The following is a 7,482-nucleotide window of genomic DNA, read 5'->3' as shown; positions in this document are numbered from 1 at the left end:
GTTGAGTTTTACAACATGTAGTATTACTCTAGAACAAGCCATCAACACTGAGGAACATATTTATAGAGGGGCTATTTGATAATTTCTACATAAGCTAATTTAGAGCATGGTACTATATAAAAATGAGTGTACATAGACACTAAAATTGCAGATACTATCTTCCTTGGAGTGGATAGTAAAAGACAATGTCATTGAACAAGTTTGCCTTTAATTGTCAACCTAGTAGATTCTTTCCATCTATTCTTTAGAAATATAACAACCTAGAATTAAAAGGCCACTTCATGCAATATTTAAGGTGTGAAATCGAATCTTGTATCCCTTATTAGTGTGTTTAGAGAAGTGAGAAGAGTAGCCTTCACTTTGGTTCTCCAACTCTCTTTCTAGAAACACATTCACAATCTCTAGAGCACTGTTAATCCTTTTCAATTGGTGCAAGACCAAGACATGTAACACCATTTTTTCGTTACATGAAAAACCTCTATGCACTATCTACTAGAAAAAAGCATTCGCAAAAAATAATAGAGGCTTGGGCCCATAATACTATGTTATTGAGCCTTCCACACAAAATTTTTCATTGCTTTAAAGACCACATGGGTTTCAAAGTGATTTTAAGGAATTTGGGTTTGGAATGCCCCAAAACCCTAAGAAAAGAAAACCTAAATTACGCATTGGAGAGAAGGGGCAACGGAATCCCTAAAAATTGGCATCACCATGCAAATAAATATTAGTAGTAAATAAGGAAGGGTCTTAAAAAGGACATTACAACACGAAGAAAATTTGGCCTCTCTAGGTGTTTGATTTGGGTATCAAGACCTATTCCTTTTGGGGGATTGTAGACGTAATTATGATGTGAAAACGAGAAAATAGTACTCTAAAATGAGGCTAAGAAAGAAGATCCTACTCAAGATATTTTGTATTCTTCAAATAACTTGATGTCTATTTCAAAAAATATTATTACATCTCATTAGAAAATTCCTACAGTAGGCCTTAGAAAAGATAGGATCAAAGATGTCAACTAGAGTTGTGGTTTGAAATATCAACGAGAAATAGATGTTTTTCGAAGGAAATTTTTATCACACAAAAGTAAGGAGCTTGGTGCAATCAAAAGACCAAGGTCTACAAATAATAGAGATAGATGCATACAAGATATATAAGAGTGCTTAGCAATTAAATTTGAGATTAGTGATAACATTAGTAGATGGACCACTAACGCAGCTCTTGCCAAATTTTGGTAATGTGGCCATAAATCTATCCAAACTTGATGTATAAGAATGCATAACAATCAAATTCAAGATTAGTGATAACATAAGTAGATGGACCACTAAAGTGGTTGTTGTCAAATTTTGGTAATGTGGCCATAACTTTTGTATACAAGATAACAACTTCATGAAACTTCTTGAATATGGTTTTAGGATATCTTAGGATTTGTAAAAGACTCTTGGAATCATCTTTGACTACAAAAGTCCAAAAAAAAATAAAATTACCTGTCTAAAAATAGCCAAATCTTCATAAAATTGCAATTAATTATTCAACGTAGACAAGTGTTCAATGTCCTTAGTCTTCATCTAGCTATCTTCAAAGTTTGGCAACTCTAAGATTAATATGGAGGTATTTTTCAAGAAAGCTTGAGCATGCTGAAAAATTATTTGACCTATGTTTGAGAGAATTTAAAATAATCATGTACATTTTGACAAAAGTTCCAAAAGATGCCATCTAGACATGCATGTTTCTTGCATTGTATTCTTACTATTTTTTGTCCACTCGTACAGTGTATTGGCCATATTTCCTTGAAAGGATGTTCAATTTAGACATCTTAAGAATCATTGAAGATTTTTTACAAAAGTCTTTCAAAGCCACAAAGGTGCCTTTCTCTCTCAAATGCTAGTGATAATGGGGTTGGAGCTATTGAAAGCACTTAATACTCTTTAATTCAAGAGATAGACCACCAATTGGTAAGAATTCATGATTATTAAGCGTATTTGTTCTTAGAGTTTTGCGTGTTTCAATATAATTGAACTATGGAATATTGTTAAAGAGTGATTACAAGTTCTTGTAGATACATGACATGTTCATTCCCATTCATCACATTATCTATATAAAAACAATTGACGTACTAGAAAATGGGAACATGGATTTTTTCATGTATTGGAAGATTACGCCATGTAATTAGGATACCAAATAAGTGGCACATAGCTACTCATTTTGCAACTGCAAGCTAACCAAATTTATAATATGTGCACATGATTATCAATACATTCCAGCTTAGTAAATAAGACTAAGGACCAATTACACCATAATCCATAGTTCAACCAAACTATATATTTTCTATTTAGTGTTTGACTAAAGCCAAGATTCAAAGATATAGGTGAACTTCCTTCTCCTTATAAAAGAAAGAAAGAAAATAAGATTACTTGTTTTTTTGTCATTGTTTATTTTTTCTTTTAAAGCGCTATTGCACCAGCACTGCATCCCCTACTTATCATTAACCACAACTTCTTCTATGCCTTGAACCTGCACTTTGTCAACCTATTACTTCTAATTTGTAACTTCAAATTATATGCTCATGCTTATCACTATCCTCAGACACAAAGTTTCCCTCCTCATCTAACGTCCAACCAATTTTCTTTATTCAACTAATGTCCATTAACTCAACATTGGTAGACATATGCTTCTCCATCAAGCCACTACTATGTGTTTTGGATACTAGTGGATACCCAAGAAATTCTTCGGAAAAAGATGTTTCATAGATGCTCCCTCTAGAAATGTTCAAGCCTGAAGCTTTATGCATACTTTATCAGACATTGAATCTCCTTCATCTTTACATATTCTAGTTCAATAGGAAAGGCTTCTTTTAATGTTACCCATTGCTTCTTCATGATTGCCTCTTTTTAATCTTTAATAATTTACAAGTAGCTCTCTATATCTTTAAATAATTATGCTCCATCATTGCTATAGGTGCATTTGAAACCAAAAACCCTTCCACATTGTTTGATCCCTATTTTTCTAGCATTCATTTCAACCTTAAAATTTCATCCACCACTTGTTCGGTATATTGTCTATCCATAATTGGGACAAATGGAAAGACTTCTGAGTGGTGATATGCAACTTCTCAATTCTGCTTAATTTTTAATTCATCCTTCTTATCCTTCAACTTCAAAGCTTCCTCCTCATGGTCACTCTTTCAACAATATTCTGTCTAGTTATTTCTTGATAGCCAAAGATATTGCTTTTCTTGTACTGATTCATGTTCTAAAATATATATAACCGCAAGTTCTCCTATGACATACTAGTACCATCACACTGCAACTTTTGAATTTTTGGTCCTCTTGTTCTACTTTTTATTTTCTAAGATTTCTTGCAAATGTTTTGCCTTCATAATGTCAAGAGAAAGGTCTCTAATTGGCTATGTTTCTATGGGATTAGGGCCTAAAGAGCTCTCTATTCCAAGAGACGCACCTATGTAAAGAGACTCAAGGTCAAGGGTTGGGGGTAGTAGATCTGCACCCTTTACCTACATTCCATTAGAAACAAAAAATAACCCACTTGGCTGTCAGATGGTTTCGAGCTTAGCAACCATCACAAATAGTGCTACAATTGATGAGTTCATAGAGCAACAATTCTATGGCTGCTAGTTGGCATCATCTATCGCATTCAATAGTCGACACATCTTAAGAAGCTACCATCTTTTGACACATTAGTAGTGCGAAGGCAATGACATTGTGACATCTCAACAATTGGAGTATGGTAGATGACACTTCTTGAGGGTGAGACATCTGATCAACAATAAAAAAGATGACTATGAGACATAGTAGGCATGGTATTGTAATTAGTTGGCCCCCTTCTCTAGACACTTGAAGGCTAGGGATGCCCTTGCTAACCATTCACCAAGAATTAATGCTCCTATATGGCTCCCAATGTTCACCGTGCACCATGCAATTGCATGGATTCTTATAAATGGTTAGCAAGGGACCATTCGCTACACCATATCACTTTCACAACATCTATAGCTCGCCATTTCCACTGCTTTGGGCATATTATTTTAAGGGTGCCCTGAGAGAGATGGGTTGCATTGCTAAGGGAGAGAGAAGGAGCATCTGATTTTCTAAAGAAGGATCGATTTGTGGTTGGGTTATGGCCAATTTTCAAAGAGAAGGTGAGAGGAAGTTTTCTTGCTACGTATGAATTAGCATTGAAGTGCCTGCCTTAAAGATAAGAAGCGACACCTACAAGAAAAGGATAAAAATCAGGGATTTGAGCACCTCTAGCATCAACTACATCAGCTACACAAAGGAGTCAACCACCAAAAGTAGCCGAAGATCATCAATCAACTAGAGAACCTATTACTTCATCTGGTAGATCAAGTGTGTGCACTCGATTGTCATTCAAAGCAAGGGAGAGGACAACAACGGCAAAAGCAAGAGTAATACCGGCATAATTGTGGAGAAGATGGTAATGGTATGTATGATTGCCCTCATCCAAGGAGGCAAGCTTTCAACCGAGGTCCCATACAATAACAACTTTTTCCACCAAGGGTGAGGCCACCATCACCAAGGCAACCATAGCCGGCACCACCTGTCTAGATACTACAACCACCAAGACCACGACAACTACGACCATTTCTGAGGCGATAACATCACTCAAGCAAGAGCTAAATTAGCCTTGCTAAAAAAAAAAACACTATTACTCAAGATATGGCTCATCATCTTTATCAACCCCTTATAGAAGGGGAGCTTAGAGAAACTATCAAACATTTAAGCAAAGGAAAGACCCTTGGATTGATGGCCTGCCAAGTGAATTCTACATAGACTTTCAAGATTTTTTGGTGCCTTACATTCTTATGGTCTAGCAAGAAGCTGCAAGGGTGGGAGATCTTACTTCTAAGAGAAGAAAGGTTTTTTTAAAGGAAAATATATCCTAGATGCTATCATCACTCTATGGGAAGCTATAGAGAATTCTTAGAATACATGTCAAGTGTTCATCTTCTTTAAAATTGATTATGATAAGGCTTATGATAGGATGGAGTACGACTTTAATCACTTCATAACATTGGCTGTGGTAAAGCATTTACCAAGTATGTGCACATTCTTTTGGCCAATGTTAGTTCCTGAATAGCCATTAATGGTCAGCTAATATATATCATTTACCTCAAAAGGTCTATAAGGCCAGGTTTCCCACTAGACCTTTATTATATGCCATAAGTTTTGATGCATTAGGCTGGCTTGTGAAGGACTGTATCAACAGAGGCCGCATTCTTCCTTAATGGAAAATGACATGATATCTATACATAATTTTTGGGAATGCCTCAACATATTCTATATGGCTAGTGGTTCCAATTATCAATCACCAAAAAATAGGCTTTAAGGAACCAAACTATAAGGAAATCAAAGACGAGGAGGTTTTCAAGCTCTTGGGAATTCCTATGGGCTTCAAGATCTCCTTCTCTCAAAGATTTGATTTTATATTTGATAGATTTAAGAAGAAATTGTTTGGATGGAAAGCTATGCAAGAGTCTCTATCCTCAGAGTCTTTGTATTGAACCATTATCTCCTTTGATCTCTAATGTACTTTTTTTGGCTGGAAAATGCCACATGTACAATTAACCAGAAGATTCCTCTAGGGTGGCATTGGGCTGGCTTGTGAAGGACTGTATCAGCAAAGCCCGCATTCTTCCTTAATAGAAAATGACATAATATCTATCCATAATTTTTGGGAATGCCTCAACATATTCTATATGGCTAGTGGTTCAGTTATCGATCACCAAAAAAAAGGCTTTAAGGAACCAAACTATAAGGAAATCAAAGATGGGGAGGTTTTCAAGCTCTTGGGGATTCCTATGGGCTTCAAGATGTCCTTCTCTTAGATATTTGATTTTATATTGGATAGATTTAAGAAGAAATTGTTTGGATGGAAAGCTATGCAAGAGTCTCTATCCTTAGGGGTCTTTGTATCGAGCCATTATCTCCTTTGATCTCTAGTCTACTTTTTTTGTTGTTGGAAAATGCCACATGTACAATTAACCAGAAGATTTCTCTAGGGTGGCTCAAATACTTTTAACAAGATGGCTAAGATTAAATGGGACACTTGTTGCCTCCCGAAGAATCAAGGTGGCCTTGGCATTCTTAATATAGCCAAACAAGCTCACAAGCTAGCCTCTACGTGGATCATGTGGTCAGTCAATTCAAAAGATTACTGGGATTGTCTAATCAAGAGAGACATTCACACCTTCTCTCTTCAATCTTATCCAAGCTAGAAAGGATTCTCTCTTAGGGACATCATTTTACTACACCCCTTCCTCTTAAGCCTGCTAACTTTGAGCTGGTCAAAAGAATGTGGCTATCTTGGTACAAAAATTAAGTAGGGCTACACCCTACCTTCTCACCTGGCTTGCAATTTTCATTTCTTATTGCACGACTCTCTTTGGATAGGTCAATTGGCCAAGAAACAGCACTTTGGACTCACCAAGAAATCACACATGGCTTTCAAAAAAGGGATCCACTCCTAGAAGGATGTCTACAAGGACAATCGATGGGATGTCTACTATTCATTAAATTTTTTAAATATGGTATTTGTAGGTCTTGTGGTGAGAAAATCAAGATAAGGATCACCAAACTGCAAGAAACAATGCTTGTAAGCACTAGATGATGTCTTGAAGCTACACTCTCAAGGGAACGACAAAAGTCATCGAATATGCATACAATCCCAAAGGAAGCATGTAAGAAAATCTCAAAAAGAAGATTAATTGAAAATGGAATCTGAACTAGTGCAAAAAATAGTGGCAATACAAATTCTATTACATTTGGGAATTCCCACAAACCACAAAGGTCAACTTTCTATTATGGCTAATCATTCATAAGGGTGTATGGGTTGGAGCTCGATAAGAAGTTCTTGCATCTTCCTAGTATTTTCCCCAGATTTAATCAACATGAGGAAACTATAGAACTCTTGTTTTTCTACTACCCATGTTATAAAAAAATCTTGAGGATCATTCAACAAAGAATACAGCCCTTGCACACTGGCCCACTTACAACTAAGAACCTGTTGCTAGGCACAATCAAGAATATTGATATTGCATTATGGAATCTCTAGAGATCCTCCTTTCTATGGCACATTTGGATTTCCAAGAATGAAGCAGTTTTTCAGGACAAGATCTCTGAACCTTGTTATCTCGTTGAGTCAAATATTCAAAGGCTCAAAAGACAAGCTCTACAATGTATGAAGGAGATCTCAAACTCATCTCTATTTCATGTATTCAAGGAGTTTAGGTCGCAACAATGGTCCACAACTCCTCTTTCCCTCTACTCCCCTCAAAGGCTTTTGATGGATTCTCCTCTTGTTTAGTTAGGGCCCTTCTCTTTCTTTCCTTCCTCATTCCCTCCTTTTTCCTAGGCTTCTCAACCTCTAATGTTGGGAGTTGTACTTCTTTCTTTCTTTTTTTAATATGTGAAATTAATACATTTTTCACAAAAAAATGATCAATCAATT

The sequence above is a fragment of the Adiantum capillus-veneris genome, chromosome 6 (assembly GCF_014529385.1).
Source record: "Adiantum capillus-veneris isolate H3 chromosome 6, ASM1452938v2, whole genome shotgun sequence".
NCBI classification, from domain to species: domain Eukaryota; kingdom Viridiplantae; phylum Streptophyta; class Polypodiopsida; order Polypodiales; family Pteridaceae; genus Adiantum; species Adiantum capillus-veneris.
This window is presented reverse-complemented; position numbering follows the sequence as displayed.